Here is a 25,691-nt window from a genome sequence, read left to right on the forward strand (position 1 = left end):
CCAGATCATATGTTACATCTAGACTTAATTTTATCTGGAACAGTTTCTCAGGCTGAATTTCATGGCATGAACGTTTTTGAAGAGGATTAGCCAGTTATTTCTAGAATGTCCTTCAATGTTGTTTTGTTTGAAGTTTCCTCGCGGTTAGATTCAGGTTTTGCACTTTTGGCAGAAATGCCGCACGAGGGACATTGTGTTCTCAGCACATCATATTTGGAGTCACACGATGTCTGTTTGTCCCGCAGCTGGTGATATTAATTTTGATTACTTGGTTAAGGTTTGGTCTGCCAGGTCTGCCCCGTGTAAAGTTACTCTTTCCCCCTTTACAGACAATTACTGTCTTGTGGAGTGATGTTTTTAGTTCACGTCCTAATGACTCCTCAAACTTTTACTCATAGGCTTCAGAATTATTGGGTTATTCTTTTTTTTTTTTTAAGATTTTATTTATTTGACAGAGTGAGAGAGCACAAGCAGGGGGAACAGTAGAGGGGGAGGGAGAAGCAGGCTCCCCGCCAAGCAGGGAGCCCGACGTGGGGCTCCATCCCAGGACCCTGGGATCCTGACCTGAGCCGAAGGCAGACGCTTAACCATCTGATTGCCTGAATCGGCTATTCTTATGAAGTTTGCCCAGTAACGATTTAAAATGCCATCATTCCCTCTTCATTCATTTATTGGTTTTCTCCCACAAAGAAGAGTGTTCCCTTAGCTCTTATTTATTTATATTGGTGTTGATTCATGGATTTGTACTTGATTCTTGTTTTATTATCATTACTGATTTTGATGCTCAAATTGTCCTGGATTTGGGCCAGTGGGAGCCGCCTGAGGCTGGTGTCTGTGCGCTGTTGACACGTCCCCATCATTGTTTGACACATCCTTACTTTGTGGCACAGAAGAGTCTTCCTTGTGAACTTTCTCTGCCTGCACCCTGGAAGTAAGTGGTCACTTCATGTCTCCATTCTTCTTGTATGAGAATACCTCTGTCTCCAAAGCCTCGCCAAGAGTGACTTTTTATAACTGTTTAATTTTTGCCAATCTGATGGGTGAGAAATAGCAACTCAGTGTCGTTTTAATTTCTCTTTATGAGTGAAATTGGGCATCTTTTCATATGTTTAAGTGGTATATGTGTGTATGTATATGTGTGTATGTGTGTGTGTTCATGTTTTTGGTCCATGTTTCTGTCCTAAGTTACTGGTATTCACTTTTTCAATTTTAAGAGTTCTTTATATATTATGAATATTATCTCTTTATCTGTGATACAATGCAAATATTTTCTCTCATTTTATCTGTTGCCTTTGGTTAATGATTTTTTTTCTTGCCATGCAGATTTTATTAAAAATTTTCATGTAATCACATTATTAGTCTTTTCTTGTACTTTTCCTGATTTTGAGACACAGCATGCTTTTCCTTATTTAGGAGTTAGAGAAGGTTCACCATTTTTTCCTCTGTAGTACTTGTATGGCTTCATTGTTTTACAGTTAGATCCCTGATTCATTTGGAGTCTATTCTTGTGTATGGTAAGAAGTATGGATCTAATTTTATCTTTTTCCAGTTGGCTAACCAATTGTTTTAACCATTTATTAAAAGTCAGTTTTTGCCCCAGTGATTTTTAGATGCTCTGTTTTGTTGTTGTTTTTTTAAAAATTATTTATTTATTTATTTTTAAGATTTTATATATTTATTTGACAGAGAGAGACACAGCGAGAGAGGGAACACAAGCAGGGGGAGTGGGAGAGGGAGAAGCAGGCTTCGCGCTGAGCAGGGAGCCCGATGTGGGACTCGATCCCAGGACCCTGGGATCATGACCTGAGCCGAAGGCAGACGCTTAATGACTGAGCCACCCAGGTGCCCCTGTTGTTTTTTTTATACACTACTAAAGTTCCATCTGTACTTGGGTCTGTTTTGACTTTCTGTATTACCACACTGGTTTGTCTGTCTACTCTTGGGCCAGCAACACACTTTTCATTATAGAGTCTTTAGAGTATAATTTAATGTCTGGAAGGGCTAGTCCTCTGCTCTAGCATTTTAGTGTTTTCCTGACTGTTCTTGCACATGTATTTTTAATATGAAGTTCAGTTTCAGTTGCTAGCTTCATTAAAAAGAATTGTTGGTATTGCAACAATTATATTGTTGGGGATTGCATTAAATTTATAAATTAATTTACAGCAACTTGACATTTTTGATGTTGACTTGTTCTATGCCAAAATAAGAAACGTCTTTTTAAAAAAAATATCGTATTTATTTATTTGAGAGAGAGAGAGCACGAGCAGGGAGAGAGGCAGTGGGGGAAGTAGATTTCCCTGCTGAGCTGGGAGCCTACCGCCCTGCTCCATTCCAGGACCCTGGGATCATGACCTGAGCCCAAGACAGACGTTTAACCCACTGAGCCACCCAGGCGCTGAAAGAAGTTGTTTTTTTGTTTGTTTGTTTGTTTGTTTGTTTTTAAGTAGTTTCCACACCTACTGTGGAGCCCAATATGGGGCTTGAAGTCACGACCATGAGATCGAGACCTGAGATGAGGTCAAGATGCTTCACTGACTGAGCCACCCAGGTGCCCCTAAACAAAATGTTCTGTTCTATGTGTGCGTTAATGTGGAGGATATAAAGATAGCAAAGCTATGATTTCTACCTCAAATAACTTAAATACAGTTTTGGAAATAGGTATATGTTTATTTACATGCGTTAAAAAAATAGAAACATTCCTTTGATAGGTGGACTTTGAATTGAACCTAAAAGGAAGTGTTGAATGTAGTTTCGTAGAGAGAACCAGGGACATTTCAAGTGGTCATTGCTCAGGCGAAAGTAGAAGCAAGATTTTGCCGTATCACGTGAGGTCAGTGAGATCACCAGCCTCAGACTGAAGCAGTGTGTTTGTATCCAGAAGTAAAGTGGGGGCGGTTGGGGGAAGGCCTTGAGTGGCCAGGGTTTGGATTTGAGCCACTCAGCAGCAGAGGCCTCCTGAATTGGTAATCTATTGCCGTGTAACAAATTACCCCTAACGTTCGTGGCTTAGGGCGCCGGTAAACATTTATTATCTCTAACAGTTTCTGTGCATGTGGGATTTGGGAGCAGGAAGGACTGTTGCCTCCTTGGCAGTCCTTAGAAGTGAACCAGTAAATTCAGCCCACATTCAGGGCTAGGTTCCATGCTTCAAGGGGAGGAGTGTTGGAGAACCTGGGAACACACTTGAAAGCCTGTGTTGGGAACAGAGGGGCAGTGGCATGATTTTGAAAAGGAAAAAGACCACGGTATCTAGAGGAAGGTTCATTTGGTGGCAGCGTCAAAGATGAAGAAAGGGAGGAATCACGGGTAGATGGGAGTGAAGTAATCCAGCAGTAAGGTACAGGTGAGGGAGAAGCAGGACACATGCGAGGGCCGAGAGAAGTTGGTGGGAGTCAAGGTGGCCCCAGGGCTTTCAGAGCTGCATAAAGATCCGGTGCAGTAACCGGAAAGAGAAGCCAGTTTTAAGGGGATTAGGGTACTTGTTTGGTTTTAGACACTCAAGGGGAAATTCCTAAGCAGTTGAGAGTTGGATAGAACCAGGGCTCATGTTGAGACATCCAGCCGAAGGGGGAGAGTTCCGATCTGTCACCGCAGACGTCATGGTTGAATTTCTCAAGGGATGAGGACACAGAAAGGCCAGAGCATTGGGACCCAGCCCCGGGGGGAGCCATGGTTCGGGGTACAGTCAGCAAGAGGAGCCAGATCTGCAGCATTAGAGCGAGAGGTGAGCCAGCTGTGTTCCTGGCAGCAGCGAAAAAGGTGGAGGATCAAGAGCTTCAGATGTTGCAGAATCTGAAGAGAATGATGTTTGAAATGAATGCATTTGCCTGTGAGATTATTAGAGGTGACAGCAGTTTAAGTGGAGTAGAACAATTTTGGAAATTGGATTATAACATTTAATTCGATGATTAACTTTTTAAAAAGTGCTCGAGGTGGGAGGATGAGTGGCTGGCTTGCCTTTAGATTTTGAGATCTTACCTCCTTCTTGCCTCCTTTTAGCACCGTCAAGCCTCCCTGGAATGGTACTCATCAGATCGTGGATTGAGGGATGAAGGAGGATTTTACCTCACTTGTTTTCAGAGACTCTTTTAACTGTAAGTGAAGTCGGCTTACTTTATCATCCTTTTGCTTCACATCCTGCTTTTAACTATTCTCACCTGTGCCCTCCCCCCCCCCTTCCTTGCCCTTCCTTCTCCTTCCCCTGGTTTGTATGACTTTCAGGATCAGTTCCCAGACTGAGGATCACCCGCTTTTCCTCTCCCTTACCCCCCAACTTTAAGAGCAATTCTACTACTCATGTTTTGTTAACTGAACTTGCGGGGATGCAGTTAATGCCTATGAGATATGATTAAAATTAGTAATTGACAAATGTCAGTACTAAATTGAAAAGGATTTAGTGTTCCTTGTTATTATGTGTCTGTCCATGTGTACAGTCAGTTTTCAAATTAGTAAAATAAGTGTTGGTAAAAGGGAGCAAAAACATGAAAATATTCTTAGAGTTACTTCATGTGACGTAGTATATTTCAAGATTTCTGTAAGGATTTGAGATTAAATAGACCAAGAAATTGCATAGTGAAACACTGACAAAGCCAGAAAAAGGAAATCTGAGTTTTCTCTGTTACATGATATGATGATTATTATTTTCTTATTTTTTTCTGATCGTGTTGTTTTTCTTTTAAGAAAAACTTTGGTTTCACTAAAGACTTCAAGAAACTAAACAGAATAGCAATAATAAGTATCATTTCAAATCAAAGAGTAGACTTTCTTGCTGTGAGAAAAAGAACTATTATTGATAAGTTCTACTTAGCAAAAAAGGTAAGATTGCTCTCAGTCACATCATCTTTGAATAAATAGGGCAGCATTGAGTAATGCAGCCTGGCTCTGCAGAATGCATAGAAGGTGAACATGGGAGAGACGAAGAGGGCGCGGGGGACGGTGAGCTCAAGTCGCAGGAGTGAGGGGAGTCTGAGAGATGCTGGTGTGGAGCATGGGTAACAAGTGGCTGTTGGAGGCACGAACAGAGAAGCACTGCTGTGAAGGTTCTTTCGTGACTTTTTTTTAAGATTTTATTTTTGGGGCGACTGGGTGGCTCAGTCGGTTAAGCATCTGCCTTTGGCTTAGGTCATGATCTCAGGGTCCTGGGATCGAGTCCTGCATTGGGCTCTCTGCTCAGCGGGGAGCCTGCTTCTCCCTCTCGCTCTCCCTCTGTGCTCTCTCTTTCTCTCTCTCTCTCAAATAAATAAATAAAATCTTTAAAAGAGATTTTATTTTTAAGTAATCTCTACACCCAACATGGGGCTCGAACTCACAACCCTGAGACCAAGAGTCGCTGGCTCCAACGACTGAGCCAACCAGGCGCCGCTTGTGAATTTTATTACACCTATTAAGCTTTTCCTGTGTGTCAGTGGGAGTGAGAGAGAGGGTCAGAAAAAAAAAAAAAGGGAGTGAGAAGGGGGTGTCAAGAGACCAAAGATTGTGTTGTTTGTCTTCACAGTTAAAGGTCTGGATATATTTGCAGTATGTCGTGATTCTTAGTACTTGTGCTTGGGCAGTTGTCAAAAAGTTAATGTGGTTAATTGGTCGAGTTTCCTTTTCCTGTCTCCCACCCACCCTACCCCCTCCTCTTTCCCTTATCTTCTCTGAGAGTCCCTTCAGGCGCCGTCAGTCCTAGAAGCTTCCTTCAGTGGCTGCTTCCATTCCCAGTGCCCAACACTGGCTGGGCTGATTCTCCTCCCCCAAGCCCCTCCGTCTCCAGGACGTCTTGGGAATCACTCCACCACTCGGCTTCTGCAGCATGTTGTGTGCAAGCCTGTTGATGTGTTTGTTTTCTTTACTAGACTGCGAGCTGCTTAGTGGGAGGCGTCAAGTCTCACTCACCTGTGTATCCCCACATCTCGTACGTGGTAGTTGAACGGACAGAGGAATGATTTTCCCATGCCTTGTAGACACACTCACCACCGGCTGTCAGTGTGGCAGTGACATCGCTGAGCTTTGATGGTTGGGAGATCCGTGACCATAGAGATAGACCACCTGAGCCTTACAGAAATCAGGGAGGGCTGAAAAATAAGTAAGCTGGAGTTCCTGATGTAGGGGTGCTCTGCCGAGAAGGTTTCAGGGATGGCTGGGAGCAGGAAACAAATCTTGCAGTGCTGTTTGGGGGGTGTCCCGGGAGAGGCCTCAGGTGCAGGCTGCTCTGGAAGCGTGTCATTAATGCAGCCTGGGCAGGTCCTGGGGAGACTGGCATTTGGCTTGGGTCTCTGAGTATGTAGTTGCTCATCATGTGGAAAAGGAGGAGCATGTGCCAAGCTGTAGAGGTGTGAGGGGCATTTTCTGAAGTTCCTGGGAGTTGGGGAATGGGAACATGGCGGTAAGTGGGAGCAGGAGGAGCCTGCGTAACGCTGGTGTAGCCGGCCCTTACCCTGTTGGCTGTGGGGAGCCAGTGAAGGCGGCAAAGTCAGAAGAATGGCACAGATGCCCTTTTTTGTTTTATTTTATTTTATTTATTTTCTTAAGTAGGCTCCATTACTAGTGTGGAGCACAACACAAGGCTTGAAACTCACGACCGTGAGATCAAGACCTGAGCTGAGATCAGGAGTCGGACGCCTAACTGATTAAGCCCCCCCCACCAGTACCCCCCAGATTCACATTTTAGAAAAATGCCTGGCAGCAGCCTGAAAATCGCCCTGGAAGGGAAGAACTAAAGCGAATACATTGGTGTTAGGAAACAGGTGCTGGGCGCCTGGGTGGCTCAGTCGGTTAGGCGACTGCCTTCGGCTCAGGTCATGATCCTGGAGTCCCTGGATCGAGTCCCGCGTCGGGCTCCCTGCTCGGCGGGGAGTCTGCTTCTCCCTCTGACCCTCCTCCCTCTCATGCTCTCTGTCTCAAATAAATAAATAAAATCTTTAAAAAAAAAAAAAGAGCTAATTCATTTGCAGTTACAAAGACATACTGGAATGATTTACTTCCTAATTGGAGACGGTCTTGTTTCCATGGTCTGTCAGAGAGAACAGATCAGGCAGTACACCAAATAAATCAATTTTTGTGTTTAACAACTCTTGTACTTCCTGCTCAGCCTCAAAGGGCAGGAGGAACTTAAGAAAGATACCATAAGGGCGCCTGGGTGGCTCAGTTGGTTGAGCGACTGCCTTCGGCTCAGGTCATGATCCTGGAGTCCCGGGATCAAGTCCCACATCGGGCTCCCTGCTCGGCGGGGAGTCTGCTTCTCCCTCTGGCCCTCCTCCCTCTCATGCTCTCTGTCTCTCATTCTCTCTCTCGCACATAAATAAAAAATTAAAAAAAAAAAAAAGAAACAGGTGCAGCAGTCCCAATGCGTGGGATGAAGGGCCTGGATTAAGGCGTTGTGGTGGAGGTGTGGAGAGAAGGCATTGAATTTGTGGTCTAGGATGTGGCGAGGTGGGATTTGTGAGATCTGTTGACTGGAGCTGCATGCGTGGAAGAATAGACAATGGTTGTAGATTTTTTAATTGTCTAGCCATTGACGAGGAGAGTAGAAAGGAAGCCTTGGGCTTGGGTTTGGGATATTTGAGAATGGGGCATCCAAATGGTAACTAGCGGACTGTCAGAAATGTGACTCTCAAGTTTAGGAGCGAAACATAGGGAGTGTGGAGTCACACGTGTGAAAGGGTGTGATTACAAAGGAAGAGCTAGCTGAGCAGTGAGGGAAGGCCGAGCAAAGGACCTGGGACACTTAAAGGGCATACTCAGGAGAAGGCCATCTAAAAACAGATTCAGAAAGGGAATTTGCCAACATCAGATGCCACCAAGAGGTTAGGTTGGAATGAGAAGTAAAATGGGGCCGAGGGTTTGACCAGGTCAGATGCTCTCAATAAGAAAAACTGTAATACTGGCATTAGAAACTTCATTCCACTGACTAAGTGCAGTGGGTCTTAAGGGGTAGGGAAAATGAATTTGGACCACCTTTTTTTTTTTTTTTAAAGCAATTTAATACAGGTGGTAGATTACAGATAAAGGGCAGTGGGAAGGTCTTTATTTTAGGATAAGGTAGTGTAAGTATACTGCGATGGTCTGAACGTGTCCACACAGGCTTGGAACAGCAATTGCAGGAATGGAGAAAAAAATGACCAGGGATGGGTCATGGCATATTGCCCAGCAATGAGGGCCTGGCCAGAGTGGAAAGCAAGTTATTCTACCAAATGGTAGAGTTACCTGACTTTTCTTCCATGGCACTCTCTTTATCCTGGGAGCTGGAACAAGTGAACTACAACATGATTATTTTATGAAATAATTATTTTTTTCAAAAGCATTTATTGTAAGATTTTCTTTGTTTTTTTATTTGTTTAAAGATTTTATTTGACAGAGAGAGATAGTGAGAGCAGGAACACAAGCAGGGGGAGTGGGAGAGGGAGAAGCAGGCTTCCTGCCGAGCAGGGAGCCTGATGCGGGGCTCGATCCCAGGACCCTGGGATCATGACCTGAGCCAAAGGCAGACGCTTAATGACTGAGCCACACAGCCACCCCATTTTTTTTTTTAAGATTTTATTTATTTATTTGTCAGGGGGAGAGAGAGAGAGAGCACAAGCAGGGGGAGCGGCAGGCAGAGGGAAAAGCAGGCTCCTCGCTGAGCAAGGAGCCCGATGTGAGACTTGATCCCAGGACCTTGGGATAAGGACCTGAGCCGAAGGTGGCCGCTTAACTGACTGAGCCACCCAGGCGCCCCTATTGTAAGGTTTTTTTGTATTCTTTGTGTGTGGTAAGGTACACCTAAGGCCTACTATTTTAAACATTAAAAAATTTACCATTTGTAAACGTGCAGTTCTGTTAACATTAAGTACATTCACATTATTGTGCATCCATCACCACCATCCATCTCCAGAACCTTTTCATCATCCCCAGCTGCAATTCTGTGTCCATTAAATACCAAATCCCTTGGTGCGATTTGAATTTTCTTCCCTATTCTTAAAATATGATTTGAAAACACCGTGTTTTCTAGAACACAACTCTTCCACAACCATTGTAAAGTCTCAAGCTGTGCCACGTTAGTTTTTCACGGGAAAGGGAGGCAGAAGAAAGGAATTCACATTTATTACCTCCGGCCCATTTACCAGGTGTCATGTGCTGCGTTGGTTGCAAATGCTTCATTTGACCCATTCCATCTTCACAACAACTCTGTTCCTTTCATGCTACAAGCTGAAGGAGTGGGATTTCAGAAAGCTTAAAGTAGCTTGTGGAAGGTCCCACAGCTGGCAGGCAAGTAACCTACCCAGGATTCAAATCCTGGCCATCCCGATACCAGACTCCGTGCTCTTTTTACGACCCTTCAGTTCTCTGTGTAGTACTCTAAATACTGTACTGTTTTGAAGGAGTCTAGTCTCTTTGCTTTGAACTTAATGAAGATGTGCTTTTTAAGGTTTTCCTGGTGTCCAGCAAATGTACGAGGCTCCTCTGGAACACTCGAGTGTTCCTGTTTTGTATTTAAGCTTTTAAGAACAGAATCAAGCATTTGCCAAAAGTGGAGAATTACTTGTGTAATTAATGGAGTTCATGTAGTGACTTACTTAACGTTGGTCTGGTGTATTTGTCCAACTTGGAATTTATCTGAGGCAGTTTATAGCACTAAGTTGATAGATTTATAGCATAGGTTTCTGAAGGAAAAATACTTTTATTGACTGAATTATGTTTCAATCCTAATCACAAATAGGAGAAAAGAAAAATTTAAAAAGGAAAAATACGTAACTCTTCATTTTCAAGGATCTCACAAAGCAAAATATTATTCAAGTAATCTGACTGCAGTATTTGAAGCCAAAAGCCACAATCTGATACTTGCCTTGCTGAAGGTTTTTTTTTTTAACCTATTAATGTTTCTCTGAATTCTTGAATCTTCTGTCCCGTACCAGTGAAAGACATTTTTCTTTAAAGATCCAAGCAGTGACAGTGACATATCAAGATTGTTGGAGTGGATGATCCTGATAAAGTAAAAAAAAAAAGGTCGTTTACAGAACAATTATTTCCAGAACTGGGAACCTTCGTGGAAGTAAGCCAGTGGGCTTTGGTGTTGTTGGAAGGCTGTACTTACCTCTGCATCTTCGTTCACTGTTTTGCTTTGAAAGCTTTGGGAGCACCCCTGAGTTTTTGAGTCTCTTCTGCATTCCGTGACAGATTGATTGTTAGAGAGATCCAAAGTCCGAAGTTTGTGTTGACTTTAGAAATTCATTCTCTGAAGCCCCTTTTTGGAATGAGTTTAAAGAAGGAAGAGCATCAAAAGCCAGGTTCAGTCTTACAGTAGAAGCTTGGAAAAAGATAAGTGGTTCTCTGGGACCATTAGAGTAGATCACATTACCTTCTAAAGTAATGATGAAAACAAGGAGTAAATTGGAAGAACTGTAAGACACCCTAAATTCTTTTCTCAGGCAAATAAAACCAAATCATCCAGGATAGATATTGTTTCTCTCCATTTTGTTTTTTATTTTTCCTTGAAGATTGAGAGAATTAGAAATTTCACAACCCCCGACAGTGGTTAACACTTAAGTGTTTTTGTATCCAGGTGGTTAGGAATTGCAGAATCTCTTCTATCAAAGCTCTGCATAAAATTTAAAAGCAACTAATTAAAGTCTGTAGTGAAAATTTTCTCATCGTAAAAAGTCACGGACAAAGAGCGCATTTGCCTGCCTCAAGTTAGGGACTTAAACTATAATCAAATGTTCACACTGTATCGTTTTATTCAAATGTAAAGGAAAGAACAATGCTCCAGATATAGAGCAAAGGTATTTTTAAAGTATGCAATTTGTGTGTGACTCTTGCTGAGTCAGGTGAGTGGGTGATGCCTGGCAGAGTTGTAGTGAAAACTGACTTCTGGCAAGGACTGAGAACCCGTGTTACACGGAACAGGTGTGGGGCCGAGGATATGCTCAAGGAGAAGGACGTCTCTGGAAAGGGGACCCCCAGGTGGTTAGCTGGTGGATCCAGTGACTGAGGAGAAAGCTTTGACCCAAAAGGACTAGATCTGGGGCTCAGAGGCTAACAGACTTGCTCTCTCTACCTCGGGACTTGAGAGTTCAGCCTGCGCCTGGGATGGAGGTAGGGTGGCCTAACAGAGAGGACGGACTCCAAGGAATTACTGGCCAGAGGGAAAATAAAATCACGGAAGGCCTAGAGGAGTCCTTTTTTTTTTTTTTTTTTTTTTAAAGATTATTTATTTATTTATTTGAGAGAGAGAGGGCAGGGGGAGGAGCAGAGGGAGAATGTCAAGCAAACTCCAATCTGAGTGCAGAGCCTGATGCGGGGCTTGATCTCACAACCCTGAGATTATGACCTGAGCTGAAACCAAGAGTCAGACACTTAACCTACTGAGCCACCCAGGTGCCCCCAGGAGAGTCCATTTAATGTTCGTGCTCTCTCTGTCTCTGTCTGTCTCTCTCAAATAAATAAAAGATTTTTAAAAAATGTTCTGGACCTACTATGACATTTTATGTGATTGCCCTGTCGTGTATTGGAATCCTAAAGACCAGGACAGGTTTGAGGTACAGAGGTTAGTTATCCTCTGGTTTTTGTCTTTATTGTCTGCACTGTTGTTAAATTTTATGAAAGTAGAGTGTTCTCTAGTTTAAATTGGAGCAAAAATTATTCTTTGCTATCAGGCAACATGTCAGGTAACTTTCTCACTCAGAATGTATTTAGCCAACAGGTTACTGTTGGCACATACTAAATACAAGTGTGTACTGCGTGCTTTAGGTAGATGCTAAGATGCATCAGAGACAGACCTTCTCAAGTTGTCTGATCTATGGGACAAATGATGGGTTCCGCAGTCAGACCCAGCATAGGTTCAGATCCTGGTCCTGACACGTACTAGATATATAACCTTTGAAAAAGCTACTCAGTCTCTCCCAAGGTTTCCAAGGTTAAACAGCTAGTATATGTCAACACCAGGATCTGCATAACGGTCCCTAACTCATAGGAGTGCTGGAGGCCCACAGAGGTCGTGGCTGTACGGGATTTAGAACGTGGGAAGTCCTCTGTAACCGTTGGAGCACACATGGATGAATAGGATGCTTCCCCATGGGCCCAGGGCATTATGACTTTGCTGGAGGTTTGATGTTAGAGACACGACTTGGGGAGTTACACGGATGGAAGTCACTGAGACTGTATGACCCTGAAAGGCATTGCCAGAGGCAAACACAAGAAATGATGGGACAGAACACAATCTTATTTTTTTTTAATCTGCAAAAGTGGACTGGCAATTATATTTCTTATTTTCTTTGATGTTCTGTTTGTATTACTTTGTGATAACTCAGATGTTAAAGGCATTGAATCAGACTACTAGCAATATGAAGACAACTCATCAATTTTTTTTAATATACAGTTATTGAGCTTGTTATGTCTGCCTATCACGGATCCTAGCACTAGATCTTGTTTTTCAGCACTAAAAATAAAACAGCCGAGGAGCCATCTCAGCGGCTGGCTCTCATACTCAGGGGTTCAGCTGACTATTCAAGATAGGTGGTTATAAATGTTTGAGGGTTTTCTGGCAAAATGAGTGAAACTACTAAAGGTGGAGTTGGATTTCTTAGCTGACTACTTTGCTCAGACATTGTGGTCTCAACTTATGTTAATATCTCTAAATACTTAATATCACTGATTGCCCTGTGATGTGCCTTATTCTTTAAAAAAAGTTATGTAATACTTGGTACATGTAAAAGGTTACATAATTCTATAAATTAATGGAACATTATCAGTACATTGAAGCTAGTGTGTGAAGAGGAGCTTAGAGCGTTTTCAGCACTGTTCCCAGCTTACTGACGGTCCATCGGTCGGTCAGTCATTACATAGTTCTTGAATACCACCTCTGTGTCTCCTGCCAGGTGTCTGATATTGGGCCTGGGGCCCTTTTTGGTCAACAGGTCCGATACTTGGGAAAAAGAGCTGAACCATGAACCAGTGGGGTGTGAGGACAAACTGGAGCCTGCCAGCGTCCATGTCTGTCACCACATCTAACCAAGAAGAGAGTCAGGGCTTCAGACAGTGACTGCTGTTTAGTTCCTCCTTTCACATCTCAATAAATCCCCTTTTCGGCCACCTCTGACCTAGTGACACTTATGGGAGGGGATCCCACCTTAACCAGCTTGCTACGGTACAAACCACCACACGTTCTGGTGCTTATTGTTGGATGGTAAACAAGACAGACAGTCACAATTATTTCTGCATAGAAAATATCAGAATAGTTACTTAAGACGTCACAATAGTGTAAAAATAAAATCTAACTTGATCCTATCATTGTTTTCTTTTCCATCAAACCGCATCTTTATTTTTAAAGCCATGAAATAAGACAGGAGTAATATAATCTCACCTTCTTCTGTTAAAAGAAAGTATTCTTTTAACTTGATAAAGTGGGTCTCATGCTAAAAATTTTTTTAAAAAATTATCCAATACAGTGCCATCTAGTGATAAACAGTTTACTTCCTGGTTATTGAAAATAGTCCACTACCGCATTTTACTTCTTAATACATCAAGAACTTCACTTTTAATTATGCCCAACTCGTAAGATATATTATAGGGGACTGTTTCTAAATAAATCAAATATTCATAAATAATTAAAAAGAACTAGAAAAGAAAAAAAAGGCTAGAAAAGATTTTTTTTATCCTTAGAATTTATGCTGCATCTACATATGTAGTGAGTCACAGTTTGTTCATTTACTGGCTACTGTTTGGATCCAGGAGGGAAGTAAATTTTTAGTGTATCAAGAGAATAGAGTTATTTTAGAAATGTGATGAAGCAGAATGAACATGGGTTTTAAAATCAGGCAGGCAGGGTTTGTCTTCTTGGTCTTGTTTTTCTTATGATCTGACAGGCAGGGCGCTTAGAACTTTATATGCATTGAATTACTGAATAGTCACAAAAATCAGAGGAGGAATTTCACAAATGAGGAAACCGGGCTCACAGAATAGTTAAGGTTAGGGCGCTTATCACATTGCTTTTTGGTTATGTGTGTGTTTCTCTAGTAGAGAGTGACCCTTTGCAGGGAAGCACTTAGTCCTGTGTGTTTTCCCAGCCTTAAGAATGTGTTTATACATCTCCAGTTCAGTGGGTGAATATTTGATTTTTTTTTCTTCCATGAATGAAGAAACAATAGCCACAATGAAAACAATAGAAAATTAAGTTCAAATAAAACATCAGTGGTTTCTCTATATTTTATTCAAATGGAAAAACAATATAATTTTAGAACAGGTATTACACAGTTGGAAACCCTAGGCTCTAGTGTCTCACCTTGGCCACTTTTTCATTTAATTTTAATCTCAATTCTATGTGCCTGGAATTCAGAGAGTCCAGGAGCTCTACAAGACTCGTTACAAAACCGCCACCTGGGTCCCTGCTCTGGGAGTTCAGCTCCGAGACCTGATTCTCCTGTTAATTTGCCTCCAAATCTCTAAATGCATGTTGCTTTCTCAGTTTTTAATTTTTCAGTCTTAGGCATTATCTTTGACTTCTCATGATAGAAGAAGAGAACTTATCTTTCTTTTGCACCTCACCCGGTGCAGAGCCCTCCTCCCTTCTCATTACATAGTTAAATTTTGAATAATAATCAGTGTTTACATTAATTAGACTGTGGAAACATTATTTGCCGCTGAGGCATATAACCCATGAAAGTTTTACCTGGTGTTAATAATTGTATATTTTGGAGAGGAGGGTGTTGTTCGTTGTCTTAGCGTTTTATTTATTTATCACTTACTCATTTCTGAACTTTTCTCCAGGTGTCTAAAGATAGTTAGGATACGTGACCTTGAGCCAGCTCTTCTGATGAAATACCTTGTCATTCATAGAATGAAGTGTCCAGATGACACGAAGACTTACGCCGCTCGTATCTCTATGACTTTTTGGTTCCATGAAAGAGACGTGGGTATTTTGTGCAGATCCCATCATTAGTGGGCAGCATTGCCAGCCAACACACATTCTCCGCCCGCCCCCCCCCAGCTGGTAGTCTTTTCTCAGGTTACCTGGAGCATCTCTGCTGCCTCCCAGAGGGGCCCTGGGACTCAGGGTCCGGCTGGAAGTGGAGCCCCCATTTGTGTGTGACCAGGACTGCCTATCAGCAAGAGCTCCTCAAGTATGCATTATAAGCTTAGAAATACTCTCATTCCAGTCAGAAGATCAGAGACTCTTTGATTAGGGAGACTTACTTGAGTCTTTTGGTGGGTGGAAGCACTGGTTATTTTTTATAGTGAATAGTCATGGAGAAGCAGAGTGCGTACATAAAGTTCCCAGGGGTGAAATAAGACTAAATGGCATATAAGATATGGGCAAACAACAATTCAAATCTTGTTTGGAACAAACAAAAATAAAACAGAAACCCTGGCAGTATAGCTCCTCACGGATTGTTCTAGAAAATAATGTTGGACACATAAGCATGAACGATCTAATGACTCTTAGCTTGGTAGGTATTTTGTTCACCTCAGTCATGGACTTGGTGTGGTTGTGGATAGTGTTGAGATGTTATTTTGAGGGATGTCCTTATTATCATATATAAATGTGGAAGAAAAACTAGAGGAGAGAATGAGTTTACACTATTTTAATAAATAGTTTGCCACAGAAGCTGTCATTCTAGACAACTAGCACTAGGAGGCCACAGAGACTTTGATTCTGATGGACGAGCTTGAGTCATGCATCTTTCCTGTCAGAGTTGAAAAAGAAACCCGAGGGTAAAAAGTCCTCTTGAAATGCTGTCGGAACTTAAAATTCAGGATCAGACAAACAATAAAAATTCATCATCCTATTTTTCACAAATGTAGTAATTAATGAATCTAACATATGCAACACTACTTCTTTATGTGCTTGTGACATGGTTTGTAAATAAAATAAAGTACGTATACTCACGTATAACCACCACTTTTAAAAACCGTGCTTCTGGGTTTTAGTTAAGGACCTTTGGATATCCGCCCCCTATTACCTGATGCCCGGTTGAGTTCAGTAGCTTCCTAATTGATCCATTCTGTTCATTGTAAACGAGAGTTTGTATCAAAAATAGTTTTGGTCTCTTGTGTTCTCTGATAAGAAACCTTTAGTAGTTCATGGTCACACAGTATTTCAGATCCAAGCCTATTTGTTCATTCATACATTCAGCAACTACGTATGAGTGCCTTTGTTACAACAAGACAGAGCCTTAGGGGTTCTGCCCTCCCGGGCTTTATGTTTGCCCATGAGTTTTCTGTATGTTCTCCATAGAATCTCTCTTACAGCCCAACAAAGATGGCTTTTGTCGCCCAAACTTTTACCTTTGTGCCTTTAAACATGAATCAGCCTCTCATTTCATAATTCTCTTCTTTGAGGACTGCTCTGCATATTCAAAATCTGATCTCTCTCCGTCGCTCTGATCTTCCAGCCCTTGTGGTACTTAGTTCATTCTATGCTAGTTGCATTTATTTTTAGTTTTTTGTGTGTATTAAAATTAAAATATTTAGATATGTATATGCAGTTGCTTAAGAACAAGGTGGCCTTTTATTTCTTTCTATTTCCTGTTAGTGAGTACATAGTATTTTTTTTTTTAATTTATTTATTAGAGAGAGAGAGAGTGAGAGAGAGAGTGCAAGAGGGGGTAGGGTTAGAGGGAGAAGCAGACTCCCCGCCGAGCAGGGAGCCCGATGTGGGACTCGATCCCGGGACTCCGGGATCATGACCTGAGCCGAAGGCAGTCGCTTAACCAACTGAGCCACCCAGGCGCCCGAGTACATAGTATTCTAAAAAAGGGAAAATATTACCTTAATGACTGTAGCAGCACATCCCACTGGTTGCTTTCCTTCTCTGTTCTTTTCTAATGGAACTTCGACTTTGTTCAAAAATCTTTGCATGTCCATGTGTCCTGGGGAAGGTGGGCTTGGGCCTCAGGCTCTGGCCATCCGGAAGCTCCGTTCCTACCAGTTGATTAGTTTGAGTGTAAGCACGGAACTCGGTTCTGGCCCACGAGAGCTTTGGGCAAGGGTTTCATCTCTGGGAAGATCTTGCCCACTGTGGGCTGCGTTCCAGCCCTCTTACAGGCCCCAAGTGAGCACCAGTGGTCACAGGAAGGATGGAGGAGGACAAAGACAGAGGGAGCCTGTGCCTCTGGATGGCATGGTTGAGCCTTCCTTCCTTGGTGTTTCTTGTTATGTGAAGGTTGGTTCGGGATTTTCTCTCCCTTCCAGACAAAGGCATCTTGCTGACTCCTCATCCTTCAGGTCTCAGTTGGCGTCTGTCTGACCTCTCACGACGCCCTGGAATCTGTCACAGACTTGCCATTATCATGTGGTAGATTCCTTGTCTGTAGTACCACACTTGACTGTAAGCTCTATGAGGGTGGGAACTCTCTCTTGTTCACAGTGGTGTCCTTAGGAACTAGCCTAGGGCCTGGGGACTGATAGTTTTTAGTGTCTGTATTTATTTGTATTATCCTGAAAGTAGACACAGGAGACAGGGACAGATTGTTACCTAACAGCAATAACGTAGGGTGGGAGACTCTGAGTTTATAACCCCTGGAATATCTCTACAGCCCCGCTTTCATCACCCTCTGAAATGTGCACACACACCTCAAGGGAGAGACATCTCTTACTGTCTGTTCAGTCATCCTTTAAGTTTTGTTTTGAGGCTTGTCTCATAATCCAGGTCTCTGTGAAATTTGCCCAGAAAACTCTAGGTGTGCAGATGTATAAAAATATTCATTTCCTGACAGTGACACACAGTGAGTGCTCAGTAAACTTTTTGTTAAATGTTTAACAAGCTGAACGAGTACATCTAACCCAGTGATCTCAGTGGGGGCAGGGATTGGGGGCTTTGGTGGTAGGATGGGGGGGGGAAGTATATCAGAATGATCTGGGGGAATTTCTTAAATAAATTATATGGTTCCCACCCCCAGATTCTGACCTGCACCCGTTACTTTCCTATTTCTTAGGGGTTTGGTTTTTTGTGGCCCAAAAGGTGAGAGCCTGCCCGGTGTTTGAATTCTGTCTGTAGCCTTTCCTGTTAAAGTTAGTAATGGAACCATTTTGTCTTGACATCGCATCCCAAAACTGCTGTGTCATTGTTTATATCCAGTCCTACTGATTCTTCTGTTTTGTGCTCACTGACTTGGATTTGGTGGGATCTGTTAAAGGAGGTTTCTTTCTTTTTAAAATTAATAACTTGCCTTTTTTAAGAGAGGGTTTGAGTCAATTCTTTGGCAAAAATACATTAAATGAAATAGCATATCAACAGAAAATAGGAACCAAGAAAAAGGTTATAAGTATGTTGACTTAAATTCAGATTTGGTTCTGTTTGTTTTTTTTTTTTTGCCTAGTGCAAAATGGCAAATATCAATTACGTTTATGATTCTTGGCATTTTCTTGGATTTTTAAGTCACAGACCCTTCTGATGAAATCTGTGGATCTTTTTCTGAGAAGAGTGAACACACGCACAAACGCAATTTTGCTGTAATTTGGGGCCCATCCTTTCCCCATTGAGGTCCATGGAACTTTGTGTTATTGGAGACGAAACATACTCGTTTCTTAGAAAAGAAGAAAATATTCTTAGTATTAGGTTCTAAAAAAAGACTGTTTCTATAATAAAATATTTCAAGCATATAGAAAAATAGACTAAACTATCACCATCAGGTTTGCAATACTTGCCTTAGTTTTTTTCCCCTAAGTAATAAAATATCATAGACAAGGTAGAAGTTTTCTGTTCAGCATTTTTTTGTCTCATTCTCTTCTTTTTGTCCTTAGTAGAAACCACTATCCTGAATTTAGTGTGCAACATTTCAAAACATATTTTATACTTTTACTACCTTCATATAGATCTGTGGCATATATATGTTATCTTTTTATATATATATAGCATATATATAATATATATAACATTATTTTATATGATTTCAAACTTTATTAACCATTTTACTCTCTGTAGTCTTCTGCAGCTTTTTTTGTCTAACATTTTTTTTTATTGTGGTAAAAGTCACATAACATGAGCTCTTCCCTCTTAACAAATTTCTAAGTGCACAGTACATTATTGTTAACTGTAAGCACAGTGTTGTGCAGTGACTCTCTAGAACATCTTCATCTTGGGTAACTCAATCTCTCTACTCACTGAACAGCAACTCCCCATTTCTCCCTTCCCCCAACCCCAAGCCCAACCCCTGGCAACCACCCTTCTCCTTTCTGCTCCTGTGAGTTTGACTACTTTTACGTAAGTGGTAATGTGCAGTATTCGTCCTTCTGTGACTGGCTTGTTTCACTTAGCAGAATGTCCTCAAGGTTCGTCCGTGCCGCATATGACAAGATTCACTTCTTTTTGTGGCTGAATAATATTCCGTTGTGGGTATAGACCACATTTTTTTTATCCATTCATCCACTGATGGACATTTAGGTTGTTTCCACCTCTTGGCTATTATGAATAATGCCTCAGTGGACATGGGAGTGCAGGTATCTGTATCAGATTCTCATTTTAATTCTTTTGAATAAATATCCAGAGGCGGAGATTGCTGGGTTGCGTGGTATTTTGAGGAACCGCCATACTGTTTTCCATGGCAGCTGTACCATTTTCCATTCCCACCAGCAGTGCACGAGGGTTCGATTTCTCCACATACTTGTCAGCACTGGCTGTTTTCTGTTGTTTTGTTAATGGCTATCCTAACAGGTGTGAGGTAGTACCTCATTGTGGTTTTATTTACATTTCCCCCATGACTAATGATGTTGAGCATCTGTTTATATACCTGTTGGCCATTTGTAGGTCTTCTTTGGGGAGAAGTCTATTCAAGTCCTTTGCCCATTTTTTAATCCAGTGTTACTTGATATTTTGCTCTTGAGTTGTGGAAGTTCCTTATATATTTTGGATATTAATTAACCCTTTATCAGATATGTATTTGCAAATATTTTCTCCCATTCTGTGGGTTGCCTTTCACTCTGTTGATTTTTTTTTTGCTTTGCAGAAGCTAACAGTTTTTTTTTTTTTAAAGAGTTTTGCACGCTAACTCATCTTTTTTTTTAAGATTTTATTTGAGAGAGAGAGAGCATGAGGGGCAGAGAGAGAGGGAGAAGCAGACTCTCCACTGACAGTGGGAGCCCAACTATGGGCTCAACCCCAGGATCCTGGGTTCATGACCTGAGCTGAAGGCAGATGCTTCACTGACTAAGCCAGTCAGGTGCTCCGCTTATGTTTTTTTGTTTTTTGTTGTTGTTTTTTTTAACATTTATCCATCTTTGATAATGTGGCTGTCTTTAATTCTTTTAAATACATATAGTATTTCATTTTAAGACGATATCACCATATGCTTATCCATTCTCCCATTGATTCATATTTGAGTTGTTTGCAATTTTTTGCTATTACAAGCAATGCTAACAAACATTCTTACATGTGCCTCCTGATGTCCATCTGCTCGTTTCCATACAGAACATACTCAGGAGGGGCGTTGCTTGCTTGTAGGCATGAGCATCTTCACCTTTATTCTTGCCAAATTGCTCTCTGACGTGGTTGAAGGGGTTCAGTTTTCTTCCATTATCGTATCCTATTTTGCCAGTCTGGTGAGAAATGGTATCTTACTGTAGTGTTAAATTGCATTGTACTGAGTTTGGACATCTTATGTTTATTTTCCACTCAGATTTTCTGTTCTATTAATTGGCTGTTTGTGTTTGCTTATTGGTTTTTAAGAGTTCTTCATGTATTCTGCACATTAACACTTTGCTCGTTATCAGTATCTTCCCCAAGTCCGTGACTTGGATTTTCATTTTGTTTTTAAAGAATCTTTTGTTGTTTAGAATTTTTTAAAAACTTAATGTAGTAATATTTATCAACTTTTTAAATCTTATTTTTAAAATCTTATATTACCCCAAGGATTTTTTCTAAAAGTTTTCAAAGTTTTATTTTCACATTTAAGTCTTTAATTATCCTGAAAATGTTTCTCAGTGATATGAAACATGGATCTAATTTGGTTTCCTTCACGGATGACCTGTGTCTCAGTACCATTGTTCAGTAGTCCATCCCTTGCCCCTCTGATTCGTAGTACTACTGCTATTGTATGTCAGATTTCTAAACATATAGGAGTCTTTTTCCAGGTGCTCCATTGCCTTTCATTCGCCTATACCATTTTATTTACTGTGGTTGAATTTAAGTCCTAACATTTTGCAAGGCAAGTTGCTTACCTGTTTTCTTCTTCAAATTTGTCAAAGCTGTTCTTGGCCCTTTTTTCTTATGGATTTTAGGATCGACTTACCATGGTCTGTGAAAGACCCTGTAGGAGGTTTTATTAGAATTATATTGAATTCCAATTCAATTTAAGAATCTTTATTAGGTTTTCAGCCATAAATATTTCTCCCATTTTCTCAGCTCTGTAATTACTCCATAAAGCTCTTGAAGTTTTTTGTTAGATTTATTATTAGAAAGCTTATAGCTGTAGTTCCCCTTTTAAATGGTAGTTTTTCCTATTTAAATTACAAAGTGCTGTTTTTTTGGCTTATAGGAATTATATTAACTTTTGTATATTGATTCTTCTATCCAGAAGCATTGATAAGCTTATTTTTTATTAGCTTTAAGAGCTTTCCTTCATAATTCTCTATATAAATAATTATCACACAGAGATAAGGACAGTTTGATCACCTCATATAAATTATAAATTTTTACCTAATTTCTGTTTTTTTTTTTTTTTTTGAAGTAGTCTCCATGTCTAACGTGGGGCTTGAACTCACGACCCTGAGATCAAGAGTCACATGCTGTACTGACTAAGCCAGTCAGGTGCCCCTCTATTTTTTAATTACATTGACTAGGACCTCTACACTGTCGAAGAGAAGTAATGATTGTAGTCATCTTTGTCTCATTTGCTGGCTTTTTAAAGGAAATACTTCTATTATTTAATCATTAGGTATGATCTTGCTATAGGGCTTTGATAAAGTTAAGTTCTTTTCTCTTTTTTATATGCTACGATGTGTGTGTGTGCGCGCACATGCGCACATGCGTATAGTTTTAAATCATCAGGGTGGGTCAAGGATGAACAAAATCATTTCTCATTCTCTAAAGGCAGATCTGACTTTGGATGAACTTTCTACTTAGTTCCTCTGAATCCTGATAAAAATGGAAAGTCAACTTTGTTACTAGGCAGCATTGCTTATGATAAAAGTGACCTTTACTTGATGAATCTGTTTGGCCTGGGAGGAACTATACATGAACTCTAAATTCTTGGTTAGAAGCAGTAGTTTTGAGCTTCCCTGGGAGTTCTTTGTGGACATGGGTATGTCCTTCGTGGGGTCCCTAGCTGTGGCTGGGACCATCAGAGGAGATCCTGGTTTCTGTTTGTGACAAAGGCTTCTAACTGTGTGACTCTGCACCCACTCTCTGATTCTCATTTCCTTGCACCTGAGCTGTCGTCTGAATCCAAAGCTCTGGGATGGCCATGTGGATTCCTGGGAAGACTCCTCCCATGAAGAGAAATACTTGAAACTGCCCTGCGGGCATGCTGTGTTTTCTTCTTATGCTTTCTGAGTAGATGGCTGCAGCGAGTGTGGCCTTTGCCAATTGGGTAGCTCAGAACTTGCAGTTAGAAGTCCCACATAGGCATTGCACAGTGCATCCAAACAAAATACAGAAAGTGTTTACTGGGGCTGATCTAAGTTTGTAACTCTCACAGTCTTCAATTTTTAATTTTTACCTGTTAGAAAACTCATACTCACATTGCCTATAAGTTAATAGTATAAATTTGAACTTATAAAAATAAATACATACAATATACCATCTTTATTTTCTTATGTGTTAGATTCCATCTGGGTTTGCCAACCCCCAAATGGTTCTACTACTAAAAAAAGTTTGATAACTAATGTTTTAGACCTGTGCAGTCCAGTGGGTAGATATTTGCTTTTCTAATATATGGCTGTTAAAATTAAAATTATATATAATTTTATATATATATAATTTTATATATATATATCTTGGTTGCACTAGCCTCATTTCAAGTGCTCACTAACCACATATGGCTAGTGGGTGACCATCTTGGACAGTGTGGATGTAGAGCATTTTCAGCATCACAGAAAGTTCTGTTGGACATACTTCTTAGGTTTTATTTTTTATCATCTGAATATATCCAGATTATCAGAGAGCTTTATATTTTTGTCAATAAAAATATAAAATATATGTTATATACTGTAAGAAACTGCTGGATGAACTAATCAGGATATCTATCAGGGACAGTATTGAAGACTCCAGTGTGTTATTTATGTAATAATATGGTAGAGAAATTTTTCTCAGATTTGCATACCAGGACAAATTCTGTTTCTCTGGACAGCATCCCATCTTGGCCAGTGTGAATTTTGCAGTTGATTGGTTTTTTTTCCTTTTGCTTTATCAACCAGGCAGTATAGGGCCAAATTTATGGCTTAATTTAAGTAACCTTCAGGCCTACGTAATTGCATGGCCCTTTTCCCATGTCCAAGTTTTTATATTTATAAAATATAATTTTATTGGGGCGCCTGGGTGGCTCAGTCGTTAAGCGTCTGCCTTCGGCTCAGGTCATGATCCCAGGCTCCTGGGATCGAGCCCCGCATCGGGCTCCCTGCTCCGCGGGAAGCCTGCTTCTCCCTCTCCCGCTCCCGCTGCTTGTGTTCCCTCTCTTGCTGTATCTCTCTCTGTCAAATAAATAAAATCTTTAAAAAAAAAAAAATAAATAAAATATAATTTTATTATAATATTTGCATTTTTATAGATTATCTCAAATGTGTTGTGAAAGGAGATGGAATATAAATATAGTAATAAATTAGAAGCCACTTATCACTGAACATGTTTTGAGGAGTGAGGGAGCTAAATACAATTCGTGGCCAATTATGATTACAATACCCAGACATGTAATCTGGACGGCTTTCCAAATGAAGGGACTCAGAATGTACACCTGTCATAAAACCAGTTTAATTCACTTTTCTAAGACATTTTTAATTTTCAAAATAATGTTTGAAGAACTCTCTTACTACAGCAATTTGTAAAAATTTCAGGCTTTTTAGTATTGCTAGGGAAATTCAACGAAGAGCATATTCGGTTGTTCACAAACTGGTGAACTGGGTTTCAACAAAGAAGGTAGAGTGCTGTTTTGTCACCTTATGGAATCTTTTGTATCTTCTGGATAGCAGAGAATTTAATTCTGGGCATTTATTCTGGGCTGTTTATGCCTTCTCAGTGTAAACACATCACTGTGTTTTTCTCGTTTTTCCATTTTAATCTGGAACTTACAAGCTGGTCAACATTATGTCTTTTACATTTTGCAGCTTTTCTTGCTTCTGAAAACACTTAAGGCAACTTACACATTTTAGGTCAAAAGGCAACGTAACTTTTTAAAAAATAAAACCAACCTCAACTAAAAGAAGTTGAAGATTAAGTACTCCCATGTGTCTGGGTTGAGCAAATTTGGGCAAGATACTTGATTTTATGTTTTCTACTTGCTCAAGTGAGAAAAAGAAACACAGGATTATATAATTTTCATGTGCTGACAACCGGAAGCATATAAACATCTGCAGAAACCAAACATTTCCTGGAACTAAACTCGACCAGAAATTTATCACGTGAATCTTTGTTTAAAGAACCTGGTGGAAAATATCTTCTACCACAGTTACGTAAAAGGTCCAGGAGTGCAGTTCCTGTGGATCAGGTTCCAGAAGGCAGAGCCTAAGGAGACTGCATAGCCACGGCTCAGGAGGTGCGTGTGCTGGTCTGGGGCTGGGGGTGCAGAGGGGCTCTGGGAGCACAGAGTCCAGCACCTCTGCTCTTTTGAAACCATACTGAAGGAAGGAGCTTAGAAAGTCACGATTGTGGGGCGCCTGGGTGGCTCAGCCGGCTCAGTGTTGGACTCTTGATTTTGGCTCAGGTCATGCTCTCGGGTCGAGTCCCACTTCGGCCTCTGCACTCAGCGGGGGAGCCTGCTTGAGAGTCTCTCTCCACCCTTCCCCCTGCCCTCTCTCACTGTCTCTCCAAAATAAATAAATCTTAAGAAAGAAAGAAAGAAAGAGAGAAAATCACAATTGCCAGTAGGACTGTTAGCTTTTTTTCTCTAAAATATTAGGTGTTGTCAGTGTGGTCTTTGTGTAGGTGCTGATTTTATTCTGTCTTCAGGTCCTGTAACAAATACCTGCATTGGAGATATTTTATTTTGTAGATTAATGTGAAGCTTTTAAGCACTGAAGGAAGCAAACAGCATTTTTCATGGAATTTTAAGAGCTGGGTCTGCGTTTTTTTGCCCCCTCTGAAGTCTGGTTCACTTCAGAGTGAAGGACAGCTGTGGAATCTTCTTTTCCCCAAGGAGCTTGCATTCATTAACGTGTTTCCGTGACAGAAAGTTATTTAAGACTTCACAACTTATGTGAAATGGAAGAAACAAGTTTTGCCTGAAATATTTGAGGGTCAAATACTACTATCCATCTTTCCCATGAAAAACCTCAGTATGGTCATTATAGTGCAGTTTCTTTTAAGAAGGCTTGTATCCCTTGGGCCTACCAGAGTGAGTTCACTGAAAAATTTTAAAACATGTTAGCCTGTCCTGTAGGTTTAAGGTTGATCTTTTTTTTTTTTTCTTTTTGACAGAGAGAGACACAGCGAGAGAGGAAACACAAGCAGGGGGAGCGGGAGAGGGAGAAGCAGGCCTCCCGCGGGGCAGGGAGCCCGATGCGGGGCTCGATCCCAGGACCCTGGGACCATGACCTGAGCCGAAGGCAGACGCTTAACGACTGAGCCACCCAGGAGCCCTAAGATTGAT

General features: G+C 41.0%; 1 long non-coding RNA gene across 2 annotated transcripts in view; it reads left to right on the forward strand.

Annotated features, from left to right (window-relative positions):
- The window catches only part of LOC115939381 (uncharacterized), a 128,780-nt gene that overhangs the window by 19,292 nt on the left and 83,797 nt on the right, over nt 1-25,691 (forward strand). For both annotated transcript variants that reach the window (XR_014138996.1, XR_014138995.1), the window contains exon 3: nt 4,000-4,094. This is a non-coding gene — a long non-coding RNA (uncharacterized LOC115939381). The remainder of the gene's footprint in view (nt 1-3,999; nt 4,095-25,691) is intronic.

This window comes from Leptonychotes weddellii, chromosome 12 (genome assembly GCF_054177405.1).
Source record: "Leptonychotes weddellii isolate Sample4059 chromosome 12, ASM5417740v2, whole genome shotgun sequence".
Classification (NCBI taxonomy): domain Eukaryota; kingdom Metazoa; phylum Chordata; class Mammalia; order Carnivora; family Phocidae; genus Leptonychotes; species Leptonychotes weddellii.